We start from the raw sequence: 20,096 nt of genomic DNA on the forward strand, positions 1-20,096 counted from the left end.
GCAAGTTGGAATATGTAGTCCCACAGGCAGTCACAGTGCAAACATTATCAAGCACCAACATATTTCCCCTCAGTAATAAAAAAAAGCCGGCCTACAAGAAAAGCCATGCACAACACTTCAAATCAATTTTAATAATTGATTTCTTAAGAGACACAGCAAACACGTCCTGTATAACTAACTGTCTGTGACACGATGCAATAGCCATCTTAAAAATAGGTTGCTTGAGCGAGAAGCCTCAGAAGGCGTCAGGGACATTAAGGGTCATGCAGGAAGGGTGAGGCTAAGATCTAGGACACACAGTCAGCAAGGCGCAAAAGTTGGATGGTTGTGGTTTGGTTTGCAATCCTAAATGGTTGTCATTTTTCCTTAATGCCTTTCCTCAGATCTACAGAGCTGAGCATTCAAAATGTTAAATTGGGCTCGAACCCAGGCCAAGATGGCGGATTCCTTCAGCAGAGATCCAGTTTGGAGTGTAGAGGGCAGATTGTCCTCGCAGTCCGTTCTAAACTGCCTTTCATCATTTCTTTTAGGGAAATCAGTCATGTTTTAGTTTATCTCCTTTAGGCCTTCCCTTTTTTCAAGTTTATAAGAAGACAGAAGAGGAAGCAGATCTGAAGTTTTCAGCAGTCTACAAAAATCTGGTGGGACCACAGCTTGTTGGCGAGCTAGGAGCTGTTTTAATGTAAACTTTGAAAGCACAGTCCGGAGATACTAGAGGGAAATTTGCGCTAAAGATAGCATTTCAACCAACGCGTTTGAAGATTACGCGGCACACGAGAAATAGACTATTAAGCCATTAGAAGTCAACATTCAAGTATTCTTTCCGATACGGTTTGTTTTTGGCTATGCTACGAAATTCACTTAATGCGACCCTCGCGTTACTTCTGATTTGCTTTGAAGTGAAGCGTGAGCGGAGAGCTGTGGCGTATGCCGGTGTCACCTTATTGTAGTTTTATAAGTGACTCGTGACCCGTGACCCGCGGTATATGCACAGCTGACTTTAGAATTGCTATGAAGGAGAAACGTAGTCAACGTAATTTGAAAAGCCCATTTGAAATTGAAGAAGCCAATACCTGTTGAGCTTCATGTGTGGATTAAGGACTTTGTGACTCGCATTCGCTCTGGAAGGCTGTTTTCTTAAGAGCCTTTCGTTACAAAGATATTGACGACGATGACGCGTAGTATGCAAAAGAAGTGCTGGCAGACATTTTGCTTTGGATACTGGGAAATGTAGTTAGGGATGCGCATCCAAGGTAGTTAGTTGTTTAAAAAGGTAAATAAACTATTTCCCTTCCTTTTTTTCTGTTCATTGCAAAACTAACTTTTCTGAAACTCCACCAGAAGAATACAAACAATTGTTAAAGCAACCTTAAATATTAAATGTGCAACAATGACAAACTCATTTGAAAATCAGAAAAAGTAAAAAGGCACTCATTTGGTTGGAAGGTAAAAGTAAAGGAGAAGCCTCTTATATTAAGGAATTCTGAATTTTAAGAGAAAAATAAACATTTTAAAAATAAACCATAATTCCTCCAGGCTAGTGGTGGAAGATACATGGGTATTTCTGCAGTTCCAAGAATAAAAGTGAAAGTATGGGTTTAGAATTGAATGTGCAACAATGTTCTAACACTTTTAATTCCCATCCAGGGTGTTCACCAAGAAGAAAGAAGAGGCCATGTGTAGTTTGTGGTTTTGGCCCATTCCCCCATTCCCCCGCCATCTTATCTGATCCACACTGTAAATCAAAGATGGGGCACAGAACAGCTGGAGAGGGACTGTTCAAAAGATTCAGAAGTTCTAAGTACCATGGCCTTCCTGCCCAGTTAGGAGCCATACGGACCATGGTCATCCCATTCCTCCAGGGCCGTCAAAGGGGCAACGTGGATATAAATTACTTAAACAAAAGCACATATAAGACCTATCCAAAATGGAAGGCCACCACAGGACAAAATCAGAAGAAACCTAAAAAAGGTAGCTACCTCTCCATCCCGGTCTCTGGGTGGCACCGTCTGCAGACTTGCAGGATGTTGACAGCCATCACCAATTATGACCCTGAAACCCGCACATCCGGAAGTGCCTGCGAAGTGTGGCTGTTGGGCTGTATACGCTGTTCTGCTGCTCTGCTGGATTTGCTGCCTACGGTGCTGTCGCCGTTGGCAAGAGGAAGCATCCGCTTCGAATTTCGTGCTCAACGCGCATATCATTGGACTTCATTGGACATACTTAGAGGGTATTTACTGGTGAACTCTATATGTCCCATTATCGAAGTGACCGCGGGTTTCCCACGGGTTTCTGTGTTCCGTGCAACTTACTGACGCTACTTTCTTCTCTTCTCCCCTTTAGCCACGCCCCCCCGAACCCACCTCTCTGTCCGCCCACAAGCCCACAGGCCACTTCCTTATTAGCACTCGGACCCGCGCATCCGGAAGTGCCTGCGAAGTGTGGCTGTTGGGCTGTTAGGCGGTAAGGTGGCTTGGTGGCAGGGTGACTTATTATGCCCTTGTATTACAGTGTGTCAAATCTTGTTTAAAGGGTGACTTAGTGAGCTACTCTAGTTTGTTTGCACTGTCCTTTGCCCCATAAGTTTCCCATTGCATCTAGATTTGTTTTGATCATGGCAGAGGGGCTCCGTAGTGTAAAAAAAAAAAAAAAGACCCTATTAAACCCTAAAAAAATAGGAGGTGGATTCTAACGAAGTTAAACCGTCTTCTGAAAAGCCCTTAAATTGGCCTGATCAAGAGAAGAACATAGAATCTAAACGTCCTCTCGACTCCATTCATAGCAGCATTTTGCTCTCTGAAAAGATAATAGCGGCTCTAAGACCAGAGAGCAACGCCGAGAATAAAGTTATCCTCGCACCTGCTTCTTTTGAGTATAACAAAAAACAGGAATTGAAAAATGTACAGGGACCCAAGAAACCAGCCTCTGTCCACTAAATTGACGGCAGAGGGCACTCATCGTGATGATTTGCAGAAATCCAATGAAGATGTCCCTGCCGTCATAGCCCTCGAAGACTCTGAAGAACAAATCTTGCCTAAAAAACGGTCGGTGTACATCGATTGCGAGACCCCTCCAACCAATCTGGTAGGAAAAAGTATAGCTTCTAAAACTGCATCAGTATTTTTGTCGGTAAAGAAGTCAATGAAATCTCCTCAAAGGATTGGGAAAATGTTGACTGTAACTCAGATCAGAGTCTAGACAGAGAAGAAATAAAAAAAATAATGGGAATTGAGCAATTTGATCCCCGTACTGCCGATTTCTCCATACTAGCCCCGGCAATTGAGACAGAACTGGGTAAACGGATTTGTCTATCCAATGAACCCTCAACCCCAGTGAATAAAAGCAAGTACGGGATTGAAAATGTGTTTCAATTTAATAATCCCCAATCATATACATATTCTGTACCTTCACACTTTAGTGCACAGAAGGAAGCACATACTCTAGGGGGGACAACACCCACAGAAATAACAACTTAGGAGGACCCTCCTCGATGGCAAATAGTTCCCCGATACTGGAAAAACCACTGATCTATACTCGCCAATATCCTTCTACTCACGAAGGAAATAGAGCACCTAGTTTTGATCCTAACAAGTCCATCCATTGTGAAACTCATCCATAGCCAAACTGCCTTACCACTGAACAAGAAAAATGGAATGTCGAATTGCAACACTCTTTCGAATCTTTTCCGGTCATGACCCGAATTCTTAATTTACTTGACAAAGGTCATGAGCAGACTCATGAGGAAATAAAATTTTTACAGATGCAAATGTCTGACCTCACGAGTACTCTCAGTAAAATGGAGGGCATGTTATTTGCCCGTCACATGTTTTCTTCCATCATAAATAAAAAAGATTCGATGTCTCATGTTCAAAATATAGGTACTCAAACTAAATTGTTCTCCGAGGTAGTGACAGAAGGACCATCTCTCAAATCAGAAAGGTTGTGAACCCAGAAGCAGTGAACTTGGAAAATTCCAATGAGTCCAACCTCGCTGTTCTGACTATTCTTGTAAGGGAAATGGCAGATAATCTTGCCACACTCTCCAAGTCAGTTAACAAAGAATCTCTGTCGACTCCTTGTGTAGAGGAAAGGGCTCCTCCAGATAGTCCTTCAGTTCTAACTGATCTTATTGACCTTATTCCTCAGGAAATAAAAGAAAATATTTGATATTGAAGAGGTGCCTTATAAAGCTCCTTCTATTGCCCTTCCTAAAAAACAAAGAAGGGCCTTGGCCCGCGCCCAAAAGAGAAATCTTTTAATTAAACTTCAAAAAGGAAAACAAGAAAAAAAAAAAAACAAAGAATCAACTACGTGATAAAAACGATAAATACAACTCACATATGAAAGATATTTGCAACCTCTCAGAGGGAGATAACATCATTGACCTGAATCAGTTGAGCGAGGAATCTAAGGCCTTGTTGAATCTTTCGGAGTCTAATTCGACTGCTTCAACCCTCAAAGTACCTCTTAACTCTTTACCAAAAAACAAAAAAACTAACGAAAAAGAGGATTTGATAACAGAACTATCCTGTCAAGGATCCAAAAAAAATCACGATCTAAGGTAAAAAAGGGAATGGATAAAGAGGAAGGGGGAACCATTGATCTCGGTATGGTACCCAACTCAATTGCAGAGGCTCCACACCAAGTTCAATCTGCCCTCTCCAATTATTATCCAATGTTGAAAATCAAAAAAACTGCGAAAGTGATTTTGGGTAAAGCCAATGGACAAAGGGAAAACAAAACAACCATTTGTCCTAATAATCCAATTGAAACTCAAACTAAAAACCTGGAGGGAGCGTGTTCAAGCGAGTCTGAAGATAAAACCCCAGATAAAGATGTTGAAATCAGCGATCAATTAATTATTTGTGAAACAACGAACTCAGAGCGAAAAAGAACTAGCCCTAAGATACCAACTTTGAGTCCACAACGCTCACAAGCCAATGAGTGTCCTAAACTGACCAATCTTAAATCCACAATGGATAATCAGGAATCTCTAACCAACCATAATTATAATGATTCAAAATCTGCTATAATTATGGGTTGGGAAAGCGATGAAGCTCGCTTTGGTAAGGCTCGCTTGAACCGCACCTTCATGATGAATGTTTTTCAGGACATTCCCACCTTGCAAATTGTTAGATCTGACGACAGACTGGTTGAAATTGGCTGCTATTAATAACAGAATGATTTGTAAATTTATGTCTCCTTTCATTATGAAGATGCTATGGGATTACTCTGATGACTTAGCATTTATTGGCTTAACTATATCATTTTTTTAATCATTTGAGGATGCAAAAAGCTATCTAGAAACTACTTCTCTGATAACAAAGTGTTACAGATAGTGCGAACCAGGGTACCTCTGCAACTATTGATGCCAATACAATGAAACAGTTTATGTCATTCATGTCTGCTCTAAAGGAGATGTCTTGGAGGGATCCTATTAACGCTTCGCAGTCAAACCAACAAAAGGCGATGAAAGACTCTTAACCGACTCCGACTCCACATTATCTCGTGGAATTCTTGTGGTATAAATAACTTTAAAAAATGGTATCCCCTAAATCACTTTAATCGACCCGACTTCATCTTTATTCAAGAAACCATGAATCAATCCTCCTTTTCGATAGACGGATATTCAGCATTTATTCAGGTTGCAAGGCGAGGTACCGAGGGTCGCCCTTCAGGCGGCTTGGCCATACTTGTCAACTCTTCCTTCCAGTGCTCCATTGAGAGGATTAGTAGCTCTGACTCCATACTCGCTATTATTATAAAAGATGATTTGGATCCTTCCATGATACTCCTGTTGGTTTGTATTTATTGGAATAAATGGTCCACTCCCATTGAGATCATCATTGAGGAAATGAACGATGTATTAGAAAGGGCCTGATTTTACACCCCTCGGCAAGAATTATCATAGGTGGTGACTTCAATTGCTATTGCTATGAAACAGGTGTTCACAATAATGCAATTAGGGATAAGCACTCATTAACTTCCAAAAAGTTTGGGACTATATGGAATTCCTTCTTCCTTGAATGGGATATACAAACCCCTTACTTTGCTTTGGACGACCTCACATATACATTGACTAGAGCAAACTATTAATCCTTTATTGATTATGTTAGGCAGAAACCTGTGCAGTTCCCTCTGGGACCACTGCAAAAGATTTAAGACTACAGGTGTTTGGCAGTAAACCCACTTGGTAGCAGTCTGCACCACCCAGATTTACCTGGTAGCTGTGGCTGAGCAGTCAGACTTCCCTCAAGAAGAGTTAGGCAGTATACAGAGCATACCCAATAGGTACAGAGGCACAGTAGTACAAGCAAACACTGACCAGAGCTAGGTGTAAAGGTATATAATTATTTATTAAAAAGACACACTCATAAATTACACTAGCACAGAAAAGGTAAGTAAGTCAAAACACAGTCACTATTACTTATATGTACATCCCTAGTTATTTGTTGGACAAGTCTAAGTTAACACCACTTATTTCCAAACAGAGGTGAGCGCTTAACGTTAGATGGCACTCCAACAAGTTAGTTAAAACGGGAGGGAAAAGGTAAAAGTAATGAAAACAGCAAGGCAAAACACTTTTCAGAGATTCACAGTGAGTTTAGAAAGACAGTCTATTGAGGAGCAAGGAAGTTCGGTTGCCAGGCCCATTCTAGGGAAAGCCAGGCGAAAAGATGCCCAAGATCACACAATGTCACAAGTCTTTACAGGTGAGTAGAAAAGGTTTTTCCAAGTTTAGAAAAGTTTAGTTAGGGTGTCCCAGGCTTACCCAGGGTCGAGAGCCGAGGGCTAAATCTACCCCGTACAATCGGTGGCATGGGAAGCCGGGCGGAACACGGTACCTTTAAAATGGAAAGGATCCTTCAGCGGTGGCAGTTGTTCCTGGTAGTGGGTGCAAGTCGCGGCGTCATCCAGAGGAGGAGAAGATCTCGTCGTGGAGGAAAGCTGAAGGTCGTTGCATTACCAGGGAAGAAACCAGCCGTGGAGTTTTTCCGGTTAAAGGGATGTCACCCCTCTTTCGCGGTTGAGGTAAAAAGTGGTATCCCGGTTGCTGGGGTGCTTGGCACAGGCAAGGCGGCCACGAGATGCTTCAGGGCGGCGAAAAGAAGGCAGAAACTGGTTGTCCCCACCAGTCAAGGGAAGAAGACTCTCCGGGCGGGAGATCTCCTCTTTCGTTGGGAAAAGTGGTGAGACGGTTCCGCAGGGCTCCACCGGTGGTGTCGTCTTGGCAGGTCGGCTCGGCTTCTCCCTCTTCGGCTTCTTAGGTCCTGTGGCGACTTCTGAAGAACCAGTTCCAAAAACCCTGCTTTTATGCAGCAAACCCCCATTCATACAGCCTAGCTGTCACTCAAACATGCTAAGTGGTGAGCGGGGCGGCTCACCACTTGGGCCAATCACATCGGAGTGCGACATGAGTTGGCAAGGCAACTCAGTCCAGGGTGCCTAAACCCCCTCCCACACCCCCTGTGGTACCCAGACAGAATGGCACCACTTTGGAGGGCTTCTGTGCAGAAGCTCGCCAAAAGTGGAACAAAGGCTCGACTCGGGTTCAGGGTTACTGAAGTGAACCTAGACGCCATTTTGGCGGCGAGTTCTGGCAAAAAATCCCAACCGGTGAATTTATATTAAATAAATAAACCGGCGGTATCTTTAACATTGCACCAAAAAGTGGTGCATTAAAATCAATGGGAAATCCCATTGGGAAATATTCCGGTGGAATATTTTTGTGGTATCCACTGCCACCAGCCAGAAACTCGGCGAGGGGAGACGGGACAGTACCCCCTCGACAACAGACCCAGGGGCAATCTAATTGCCCCTACCAGTACTTCCACAGTATGATGGTGTGTACTGGTTAAGTTCCTAAGTTAAGACTAGTAAAGTCAATGGTGACTTTACAGACCCAGGGAGACAGTAGTCAGTCCCAGGGTGTGGAGTCTATGTTTGGGGGTCTCTATGACACCCCTGTGTTACTGCACTGAGGGTGCTGTGTAACACACATTCAAAAACCAATGATAGCCTATGGGGAAAAAATACCCCATAGCCCATAAGCACATAGCAAGTCACAGAAACACTCTCAAGTCATGCCCAAGAGTGAGGGTAAAAGTCTCACTCTTGGCAGGAGAAAAAAAGAAACCCCAAAAATCCAGCAAAGCTGCTGGGGGACTCACTAGGTTAGGAAATTCAGCCTAAATAGAGAATTCTCCCTAACACTCGCCCACCCCAGACTAAGGGACAGGAGGATTTAATCCACTCCTGGATGAACCTCATACCTCTAGTAAATGACATACATCCTAGAGAGTCCATCAGCATTTTGATGGTGACACCCTGACCTGTGCTCAATGGTGAAATCAAACCCCTGGAGGCAGATTGACCATCTCAATAGTTTGGGATTTTCCCCTTTCATTTGCATTAACCATCTCAAGGGTTGGTGGTCAGTCTGAATGACAAAAGTAGAACCATACACGTATGGCCTAAACTTCTTCAGTGCCCACACAATAGCAAAGCATTCTCTTTCTATTGTTGCCCACCTTGTTTCAGGATCCTTCAGTTTTCTACTGATGAAGCAAATGGGGTGTTCCCTACCCTTCTCATCCAGTTGGCTAAGAACTGCACCTATACCTACATTGGAAGCATCAGTTTGTACAATGAAAGTTTGGTAGTAGTCAGGAGCTCGGAGTACTGGAGCTTGGCAAAGAGCTTTCTTCAGGTTTTCAAAGGCCTGATTGCATTCCTCATTACATTTGACCTTCTTAGGGAATTTTGGAGAGGATATCACATTCAGAGGAGAAGCTATGGTCCCATAGTTCTCAATGAAATTCCTGTAGTACCCAGCGAGGCCTAAGAAGGCTCTCACCTGGGTCTGAGTAGTAGGTGTTGTCCAATTTTGCACAGCTTCAATCTTGCTGAGCAAAGGCCTTATCTCTCCACCTCCTACCTCATGTCCAAGGTAGACCACTTTACTCTGTCCAATTTGGCATTTGCTTGCCTTTATGGTCAGATTGGCCTGCTCAAGAGCCTGCAAAACATGTCCTAAGTGGTTCACATGGTCCTCCCAGGAGTGGCTGAAGACTGCAATGTCATCCAAGTATGCCATGCAGAAGTCCTCCATCCAAGCTAGAACTTGGTTCACCATCCTTTGGAATGTTGCAGGTGCATTTTTTAGTCCAAAAGGCATAACCTTGAACTGGTATAGGCCAACCGGGGTAGAAAATGCAGTTTTCTCCTTGGCATGGTCTGTCATTGCTATTTGCCAATAGCCTGACGTAAGGTCCAGTGTGCTGAGGTACTTGGCTGCACCAAGTTTATCCACCAACTCATCTGTCCTTGGCAAAGGGTGGGCATCAGTCTTGGTGACTGCATTAAGAGCTCTATAGTCCACACAGAATCTCAACTCTTTGGATCCTGCCTTTGGTACTAACACCACTGGGCTAGACCATGGACTAGTAGAGGGCTCTATTACCCCGAGATCAAGCATCTTCTTGACCTCACCTTTGATGTGGCTTCTGACATGTTCTGACATTCTGTATCCTCTGCTTTTGACTGGCAGACAGTCACCAGTGAGTATATCATGCTGCCCCCCCAAGGGGTCAAGCCTGGTGACAGTGAGAACAGGGGGGCAAACTGATTTAACATGGCTTTGCACTCCTCCTGTTGCTCAGGGGTCAGATCTGAAGAGAGATTAACTCCTTCAACCTTTTCGTCCAAAGGTAAGCCTCTCAGGAGGTCAGGTAGAGCTTCACTCTCCTCCCCCTCTTCTGATGAAGCTAGAAGCAAGGCTCCTACCTCTGGTCTAGAGACATAGGCTTTGAGGCGGTAGGTGTGGAAGACTCTGGGAGCTTCCCTGGGTTTGCCCAGATCCACCAGATAGTTGACCTCTCCAAGTTTTCCCACAACCTTGAAGGGTCCCATCCATTTGTCTTGCAAGACCCTCTGCCTTGTTGGAAGCATAACTAGAACTAGCTGGTCTTGAGTAAACTCAACCATGTTAGCCTTTTGATCATGCCAATGTTTGATCAGAGCTTGTCCAGCTTTCAAGTTGTCACTTGCTTCTGGCATCATGTGTTACATTCTCCTTCGGAGACCTATCACATAGTCAGTCACTCTGACTGGCTTGGGGGAAGGAGCACTCTCCAACCCCTCCTTAATCAGGGCCAAGGGGCCTCTGACTGGATGGCCATAGAGAAGTTCAAAGGGAGAGTAACCTACTCCCTCCTGAGGGACTTCTCTATAAGCATAGAGAAGGCATGGCAGTAGAAGGTCCCACTTCTTTTTAAGGGGTTCTTCTAAAGCACCTATCGTGCTCTTCATGGTTCTGTTAAACCTTTCTACCAACCCGTTTGTCTGAGGGTGGTATGCGGTTGAGAACTTGTAGGTAACTCCGCAGGTTTTCCACATGGCTTTCATGTAGTGGGACATAAAATTTGACCCCCTGTCAGAGATCACCTCCTTAGGAAACCCAACCCTGGTAAAAATACCAAGGAGGGCCTTAGCTGCAGCCGGAGCTGTAACAGTCCTCATAGGAATTGCCTCAGGGTACCTAGTAGCATGGTCTACTACAACAAGGATAAACCTGTTGCCTGAGGAGGTTGGGGGATCAAGGGGACCAACAAGGTCAATCCCTACCCTCTCAAATGGGACTCCCACAACTGGGAGAGGCACTAAAGGTGCCACATTCTTGGAACCAACCTTACCAGAAGTCTGGCAGGTATGGCAGCTCCTGCAATATCTATCTACCTCAGCCCCCATCTTTGGCCAATAAAAGTAGAGAGAGAGCCTTTCCTTGGTCTTCTTGAAACTCAAGTGACCAGCCAAAGGAATCTCGTGGGCTAGTTGCAAGAACTGTTGCCTGTTCTCTTGGGGCACTACCAGGCGTTGGTAGGCTCCAGGTTCAGATCCAGTTGGTTCACTGTAGAAGAGGCCATCTTCCCAGTGTAACCTATACTTCCCAGGCTCTTGCCCATCAGCCTGAGAAGCTGCCTGTTGGTGAAAGCCCTCCAGAGTTGGACATTCTCTTTGTCCCTTACGAAAAGATGTCCTGCTGGGTCCACCTTCTGCCAGTAAAGACTGCAGCTCAGGATGGTCAGCCGGGTCCAGGTCTCCAATAAGTTCTGGGCCTCCTACTAGCTCTTCTTCAGAGTCTAGTTCAACCAGACAGGGTTGTACCTCCCTCTCAGTCTCAGCTGGAGGTGGAGTTACAGGTGTAACTTTGGACAACCTCGGGGAAGTCCTTGTTGGAAGCACCGGAGTGCTTGCTGTAGGTTTTTTCCTAGGAGTCTTGGGTTGCCCCTTTGCTCCTGATCTGGTAGTTACTGCAGTAAGTTGCTCCAGTGGTAGAGGAGTGATTTCTGTCATCTCCTGAGATAAACCTCGCAGGGTTTTCTCTCTTGCAGGTTTGGTGAGCTCCTGTAACCTTTTACTAGGAGGTCTGGGGGTATGTGACAACTCCAAGAGCTTTCAGGTCATTACCCAACAGAACCCTTCCTGGTACTTCACATTGTATACTAACAGGTATTTTCACAGCCATATCATTACACTGGATGAGAACTGGTAACTGGGGACACATCTGCACAGGCCCTCCAGCTAACTTGGTGAGGCATTTGGGTGCCTTAGCAACATCCTCTGCCTTGAAAAATGATTCATCTACCACAGTTATGCTGGCCCCAGTGTCCCGGATGGCAGGAGTCTCCTGACCATTCACGTGGCCACTGTTCTTATAATACTCTTTAGTATTATCTGGGATAGAATTATAGACATCTAAATTCTGTTGTTCCCACAACCCCAGAGGGACTAAAGAAACACTAGCTGAGACTCCAGTGGGTTCATCAGCCAGTAGTAGAAAGTTTCCACTTGCCATGGGGACTTCCTTCTCTGGAGCGAAGGCTAAGGAGACAAGCTGGACCCCTGAAGGTTTACCCTTACATCTGGGATCTCCTTTCACATGGTCAGTAGCCTTACAAACATAACAGGATCCAAAGGCCCTTTGGAATGGAGGCTTGTTCTGACCTCCTTCTGGTTTGGCACCAGAAGGTATACTACTCTGCTGTGGTTTCCCAGATGGCTTACCCTTATGGTGTGGTTTGGGGCCCTCTTTGGAATTGGAATTATTAGAATTCTCTTTGGAGTCTTTCTTAGGCTGTCTCCCCTCATCCTTCTTCTGAGTTACCCCAGAATCCTTCTGAGTAGCCCTGTTGGCAACCCACAAGTCAGCAGCCTTACCTAGCTTTCTAGGATCTAATTCCTGTGAATCAGCCAAGTGCTGTCTGAGCTCAGGAGAGCAGGCATCATAAATTGACTCCATCATTACAAGATTTCTCATTCCTTCATAAGTGTTCACTTTGTAACCCTTAATCCATCCCTCGAAGTTTCTCAGCCCTTCACACACCCAGGTAGCCCAAGGGGTACCATCATGCTTTTTGAGGCTTCTAAACCTCTTAAGATACTGGGAAGGGGTCTTCCCAAACCTAGCTATCAAAGCTAGTTTCACACATTCATACTCTTTCCTATCCTCCTCCCCCAACTCCATTACTGCATCAGTCCCAACAGGGGGAAGCCTAGAGAATAACCAGGTGAGTAACTCATTACCTGTGATGTTCTGGAGCCCATGATTATACTCAAACATAGACAACCAATCCAACACATCCAACTTAGGCTCATACATACCAATCAATTCTTTAGGCATCCGGGGTCTTTTAGGACTGGAACTTCTAGAGGAGCCAGAGAGAGAAGCATTCTCAACAGACAATTTCTTCATTTCTAGCTCATACTTGAGCTCCATTTCTCTTAGCCTTAGTTCTTTGTCAGTTTGAGCATTAAGTTCTTGTACTCTAATTCAAGTTTCATTTTCTCCAGTTCATAGTACTGAGGACCAAATGTGGGACCTGGCAAAGGCCCAGTAGGTACAGCTGGTAGAGCAGACAGAGGCCTAGAGGGAACATCTACAATAGTTTCATCCTCCTCTTCTGGTTCTGACCCAAGATCATCAATACTTTGTTCAATATCAATATCATTGCTGTTCTCTACATTTGCTGGAGTGGTAGGTTCCTCTGAACCATCATCCAGACTTTGGTTTTCTAACAACCTTTCTATTAGCTCCATTTTCCTTCCTTTAGTCATGAGATTCTTATGCTTGCAGAGAAGTCTTAAACAATCAGCAGTTTTTGTAGCAAGGGACTCTTGACTATAACTTTCCATAGCAGATGTGTGGTTAGTTGCACTAAGGTATCTCAAAAGTACACTAAAGTGTGTGCTCAATACAAATCCCACCGCTGTACACCAGTGTTAGGCAGTAACCTGTGCAGTTCCCTCTGGGACCACTGCAAAAGATTTAAGACTACTGGTGTTTGGCAGTAAACCCACTTGGTAGCAGTCTGCACCACCCAGATTTACCCGGTAGCTGTGGCTGAGCAGTCAGACATCCCTCAAGAAGAGTTAGGCAGTATACAGAGCATACACAATAGGTACAGAGGCACAGTAGTACAAGCAAACACTGACCAGAGCTAGGTGTAAAGGTATATAATTATTTATTAAAAAGACACACTCATAAATTACACTAGCACAGAAAAGGTAAGTAAGTCAAAACACAGTCACTATTACTTATATGTACATCCCTAGTTATTTGTTGGACAAGTCTAAGTTAACACCACTTATTTCCAAACAGAGGTGAGCGCTTAACGTTAGATGGCACTCCAACAAGTTAGTTAAAACGGGAGGGAAAAGGTAAAAGTAATGAAAACAGCAAGGCAAAACACTGTTCAGAGATTCACAGTGAATTTAGAAAGACAGTCTATTGAGGAGCAAGGAAGTTCGGTTGCCAGGCCCACTCTAGGGAAAGCCAGGCGAAAAGATGCCCAAGATCACACAATGTCACAAGTCTTTACAGGTGAGTAGAAAAGGTTTTTCCAAGTTTAGAAAAGTTTAGTTAGGGTGTCCTAGGCTTACCCAGGGTCGAGAGCCGAGGGCTAAATCTACCCCGTACAATCGGTGGCAAGGGAAGCCGGGCGGAACACGGTACCTTTAAAATGGAAAGGATCTTCCAGCGGTGGCAGTTGTTCCTGGTAGTGGGTGCAAGTCGCGGCATCGTCCAGAGGAGGAGAAGATCTCGTCGTGGAGGAAAGTTGAAGGTCGTTGCACTACCAGGGAAGAAACCAGCCGTGGAGTTTTTCCGGTTAAAGGGATGTTACCCCTCTTTCGTGGTTGAGGTAAAAAGTGGTATCCCGGTTGCCGGGGTGCTTGGCACAGGCAAGGCGGCCACGAGATGCTTCAGGGCGGCGAAAAGAAGGCAGAAACTGGTTGTCCCCACCAGTCAAGGGAAGAAGACTCTCCGGGCGGGAGATCTCCTCTGTCGTTGGGAAAAGTGGTGATACGGTTCCGCAGGGCTCCACCGGTGGCGTCGTCTTGGCAGGTCGGCTCGGCTTCTTAGGTCCTGTGGCGACTTCTGAAGAACCAGTCCCAAAAACCCTGCTTTTATGCAGCAAACCCCCATTCATACAGCCTAGCTGTCACTCAAACATGCTAAGTGGTGAGCGGGGCGGCTCACCACTTGGGCCAATCACACCAGAGTGCGACATGAGTTGGCAAGGCAACTCAGTCCAGGGTGCCTAAACCCCCTCCCACACCCCCTGTGGTACCCAGACAGAATGGCACCACTTTGGAGTGCTTCTGTGCAGAAGCCCGCCAAAAGTGGAACAAAGGGTCGACTCGTGTTCAGGGTTACTGAAGTGAACCTAGACGCCATTTTGGCAGCGGGTTCTGGCAATAAATCCCAACCGGTGAATTTATATTAAATAAATAAACCGGCGGTATCTTTAACATTGCACCAAAAAGTGGTGCATTAAAATCAATGGGAAATCCCATTGGGAAATATTCTGGTGGAATATTTCTGTGGTATCCACTGCCACCAGCCAGAAACTTGGCGAGGGGGGACGGGACAGTACCCCCTCGACAACAGACCCAGGGGCAATCTAATTGCCCCTACCAGTACTTCCACAGTATGATGGTGTGTACTGGTTAAGTTCCTAAGTTAAGACTAGTAAAGTCAATGGTGACTTTACAGACCCAGGGAGACAGTAGTCAGTCCCAGGGTGTGGAGTCTATGTTTGGGGGTCTCTATGACACCCCTGTGTTACTGCACTGAGGGTGCTGTGTAACACACATTCAAAAACCAATGATAGCCTATGGGGAAAAAATACCCCATAGCCCATAAGCACATAGCAAGTCACAGAAACACTCTCAAGTCATGCCCAAGAGTGAGGGTAAAAGTCTCACTCTTGGCAGGAGAAAAAAAGAAACCCCAAAAATCCAGCAAAGCTGCTGGGGGACTCACTAGGTTAGGAAATTCAGCCTAAACAGAGAATTCTCCCTAACAGATTACTTTTTCATTTCCTCGAGTTTATACTAGACTATTGATGCCCTCAAAATTATAAATCCATTCTTAGGAGATCATATGATTATCTCTATGCAGATGAATATCCCTTTGGCTCGTTTCAATGATAATTCTTCTGTAGCCTTGGTAAAATCTGACCGGCACCGCCTTACAGTGAGATGGAATCCTAAAGTGTGTGCAACCTTTATTCAGAATTTGGAATGTGATCCTAATATTTTCTTGTTTATTACCATCTAGCTCTTCGCTTGTTCTCTTGGATAATCTTAACTCCATTAGAATCCAAATCCATCTAGATGCTATGCTCCAATCGAGGGATAAGCATGAAAAAGCTATTCATGTTCATGCGCACAAATTTAATAATCAAGTTGCTTTCTTAAAAACACAAAAATAAAATCAAGAAATTCGCCAAATCAATAGAACATTTTTTTCCTACCTGACTCGCGAAAAATTGATCAAAGCAGTGCGACAAAGATATCGCAACAAACTTAACTGGTTAAAAAGAAATCTTCTCAACGCAGATAATCAAAAATTATTCTACCATCTACTCAAGCACGACACTAGGAAAATCTGGAACACTCTTCGTTCTATTACTTTTGAACCTACAACTATTACTGATTCTGTGATCTCTGCCGAAAATTGGGTATCTTATGTAAAACTCAAATATACTATGCCCGAGCGCTTCCACTCACTAAAGGGTAATGAGCCACGCTTAGACCTAGATTCTCCATCACTATGGTCCATAGAAGACATCATTGATGCCATCAGCAGATTAAAGCCCTCCAAAGCGCCTGGCCCCGATGGTATTCCATCCTGTGTGTACAAATCGAATCCAGATTTCTGGGCCCACATTCTTAAAATCAAATTTGATTTGATCTTGCAAACTGGCAAAACCCCCTTGTCGTGGTCTTCTGCGCTAGTTATTCCGATTTACAAAAAGGGCTCTCCGGACTGTCCCTCTAATTATCGCCCCATTGCTCTTACATACTCTTCATCCAAAATATTTTCCATTCTTCTTCTCCACCAATTACAAACTCATATGAACGATAAAGATATGCTGTCTATCTATCAGGTAGGATTTAGAAAATTCATTGGTTGTCAGTTAAATGCTACCATTCTCTCCCATCTTCAAGCCCGTTCTTCAGTCAGTCACTCAGGGCCAATTTATATGGCTAGCTTGGATCTGACCGCAGCATTTGACTGCGTTATTCGTGAAATCTTGTGGAAAAAAATGATCCATCTTGGCATTCCAACTACATTGGTTGCCTTGATTGCCTTACTCCATAAAAACACAAATTATCGTATGAGACACACTAAGGAAGGAGCCCTGACTGATACCATTCTGACCGAAAATCGGGGTGAAACAGGGCTGCAACATGGCAGCGGTACTGTTCAATTTGTACTTGTTAGGATTGGATGATAATTGGATTGCTGGGGAATGTTATTCAGTGAAGTTTGGCTCACTAATGTTAGATTGGTTAGGATTTGCTGATTTGTTATTTTTTGATAGAACCCCTTTTGGTCTTTAACGAAAGCTGGATTTATTTTCTGAATTCGCTTTTAATCATAATCTTACTCCCAACCCTACAAAAACTTTTATATTGATTTTTTCTAATAGAAAATTAGACTGTCATCGATACTCATGGTATATGAACGATATTAAAAAAAATCGAATACGCTCCGATGCTTCGCTATTTGGGATATCCACTGACTGATCAATATTCAATTACTATGTGGAAAAACTACCTTAATCAAAAGATCAGGGGGTTGACATCTCAAATGAAAATTATCCATCAGAAATAATGTATGTTCTCTCTACTACCCTTAATTCAATTCTATTTCCAGAAGGTGGAACCCATTATCCTATATTCCCTGGACATCTGTACATATGATTTAGATGCCTACTTAAACATCCTACAGGGGAAATTATGGAAAACGGTTCTGGGGTTAGCACTTTCGATTCCCAACGTTATGATTTGTCACAAATTAAATCTACTACAACTGTCAGTAAAACACACATGGCGAAATATTACTAATCTAATTAAGATTTATAATCCACCGAAAAACACGCTCTATGTCAAACTGAAACAATTACTGAGTGAATCACACATTAAATCACTCAACACCTACTCGCTCAAATTAACCAAAATACTATTGCTCATTAATGAAACTCCATCATCTATGAGCATGTGGTTACCAAGCCAAAAACTTAAATTTCAAACATTCTTCTGGTGTATAATGTTGGATGAAATGGGCAAATATTCTTCCTTTAAAGAACACAATGAAGTTCGCGGCAGATGGGGATTTCGACTAAAATATCTTACAGTTCCCTTCTGCTCGCTCAAGGAAAATCTACATGCGATTTCGTCTCAAGCAATTTCACACACGTGAACGATCTAAACACTGGACTGGTTATCCAATCAGTAACATTGACACTAGTTGCCGCTTCTGTAAAAATTGCACAGTGCTAGAAACCCTGAAACATCTAGTGATTAATTGCCCATTCTTTGAAGGCCCTTGAATCCAACTCTGAGCACTTTTACTCGAACTCTGACCGCAAAAGAACTTTTATGGAAGCGCTGTATGGAAGGTTTTAGTCAGAATCTTACACTCCGTCTGACTAACTTGCTGGCAATTATAGAGTCTAAGTTGGCAGAAGATCTGTTGGCCGAATAAAATTGAGCAAATTCCTACATCTAGATCCTGTATTTGGGTGGGAATGAGTATTCAATGTAATACATATCAATTGCTATACTATGAATCCCAATGTGACTCCCTGCTTGCACAAACTTGTTTCCAGAATAATCAGACATCCATTCCCAGAATATATCTTTATGATAGCTAAAAACCAGACAGCCTAATGCAAAAGTTATCCCGGATTCTTATTGCATGCACACTAGTTTCATGATGAATGGAAAAAGACATGCACATTTCAAAAGACTGCAACATTCAGAATGCCAGGGGCCATACTGTGCTTTTGTTTCTATACAGGAACTCTTGGAGTGCGTCAGCACAGATTGTGCTGACAAAGTCCATGCTAGAGAGGTCAACTAACCACACCTGTGATTGTTTATGCGCAGTCCAATCATATGACCTCTGTGCGTCCGCCAAGAGACTCCCGACTAGAGCACTATCAGGCATTCCATTTAGCTTATTCTGTGGATTATCCGCCCCACCCAACACATGGGGCTCCTCCCCCCAAACACAATATTGGACTAGCACCAGTCCAATCAACATTAAATCTCTTCACAATGACCGAGGGTCAAAACACGGGTCGGCTACACAAATAAAACACTTCTAAAAAAATCAAGTTTCCAACTCATCAACAGAGAGAATATACTCTCATCCATATACCAGTACCTTGGGCAACTTTTAAGGGTCTCCCCTCTTTTCCCAGGACACGCAGCAGGGTACGCGTAATAATACCAATCAGGTGCAGTAGTTCCGCATTTCTAGTGCTTCTACCTCACTACAGTCTAATCATATCGCTCCACCTTGGGCTTCCTCGCTGCTAGCACTGCCCTAAAGCCAATTATTTGTACATTAATATCTGGACCTCAGGCAGCTGTAATCCATTTGAATTTCTTTTCACTTTGCTTAACTATTCTGCCTTGTGCACTGCCTAGGACTTACTTATCCCTGGTCTTGTGCTGCTCTGCTCCAATTTCTACAACCTGACTGAGGCTCAATCACACCCCGTCTGCCTGTTGTTCGCATATATTCTCCTTTTCTTTGTGCTTTGTGTCCCTGCAGCCTCTAGCCCGTTTTTTTGTGCCGATTTCCTGCAGCTCCCACGCCCTTCTCATTTTGCTGGGTCCTTGCAGCTTCCAGTCTTAGTTACTTGTGCAGTTTCCCTTCAGTCTCCTCTTCTGCTCTTTCCCTGCTCTCTTTATAATATCAAGGTTTATCTTGTTTAGTTAGACTCCGTTTGTCTTGCTTCCGTGTTTCTTTTCCCCAAAATTCTAAAAAATCGAGTTCTGAATCCCATGACCCTGCTTTCTATAGCATGCATGTTTCAAGTCATTTTACAGCCCGCTTCAGTTACACAAAATTCAGTCCATTGACATAGATCATCAGTTGCCTTGTTCCATTCCCTTGCTAGTTAACTCACTCTGGTACCTTGCTACAGTTTACTGCATTCCTAGTTGTTGTGTTCCTGTTCTGAAGTTTGGCTTTGGGCTTTTAGTTTCTGATAAATGTTCTATAGTATCCTCACCTGTGCCTCTATGTATTATTTTGCACATAGATTGGTCCCTACACCCTAGGAAGCAACCTTTACACCTTTCTTTGTCTCGCCTTAGATGTTTCAAGTAACAGAGGTTTGATTGTTGTTCCCACAGAAGGCATTCACTATATGTTATGTCTGGACCTACATAGACTTGTCTCGTTCAAGTATCTTCCTTGCTTGTGCCACACTGTCCAGCCACAGAAGCCAGTCTTGTTACCCATCTTCCATTGGCAGGGTAAGTATCTGTTGGAGTAATTTGCACAGAGGAATATGGTGTCCCTTTTTTCGGAGGGCACTCTCAAGTCTGACCTGTAGGTACATCTCTAATGGGTTTCTGCGTGGTTTGTCCATTATATAGTTCCTATTCAGTCATGTCCACATCCTGGTCAGCCTTTTTGTTCCATTGCTTTTATTTACCTTCTCTAGGGTGCGGAATTAAGATCCGATCAGCAGGAGCTAAAACCTGCTCTTGGGTGTCAGGCATCA

At 43.9% G+C, this 20,096-nt stretch overlaps 1 protein-coding gene across 3 annotated transcripts in view; it reads right to left on the minus strand.

The window, feature by feature from the left end:
* WDR53 (WD repeat domain 53) overlaps nt 1–20,096 on the minus strand; it is a 230,326-nt gene that overhangs the window by 3,971 nt on the left and 206,259 nt on the right. The window contains exon 1 of one of the 3 annotated variants that reach the window (XM_069618066.1): nt 1,074–1,142. The exons of the other annotated variants lie outside the window; for them this stretch is intronic. The gene's annotated coding sequence lies outside the window, so the exon portion shown is untranslated. Of the gene's footprint in view, nt 1–1,073; nt 1,143–20,096 lie in introns of those variants that run through there. 3 annotated transcript variants of the gene reach the window in all.

Source organism: Ambystoma mexicanum, chromosome 10, assembly GCF_040938575.1.
Source record: "Ambystoma mexicanum isolate Mex_15411 chromosome 10, UKY_AmexF1_1, whole genome shotgun sequence".
Classification (NCBI taxonomy): Eukaryota; Metazoa; Chordata; class Amphibia; order Caudata; family Ambystomatidae; genus Ambystoma; species Ambystoma mexicanum.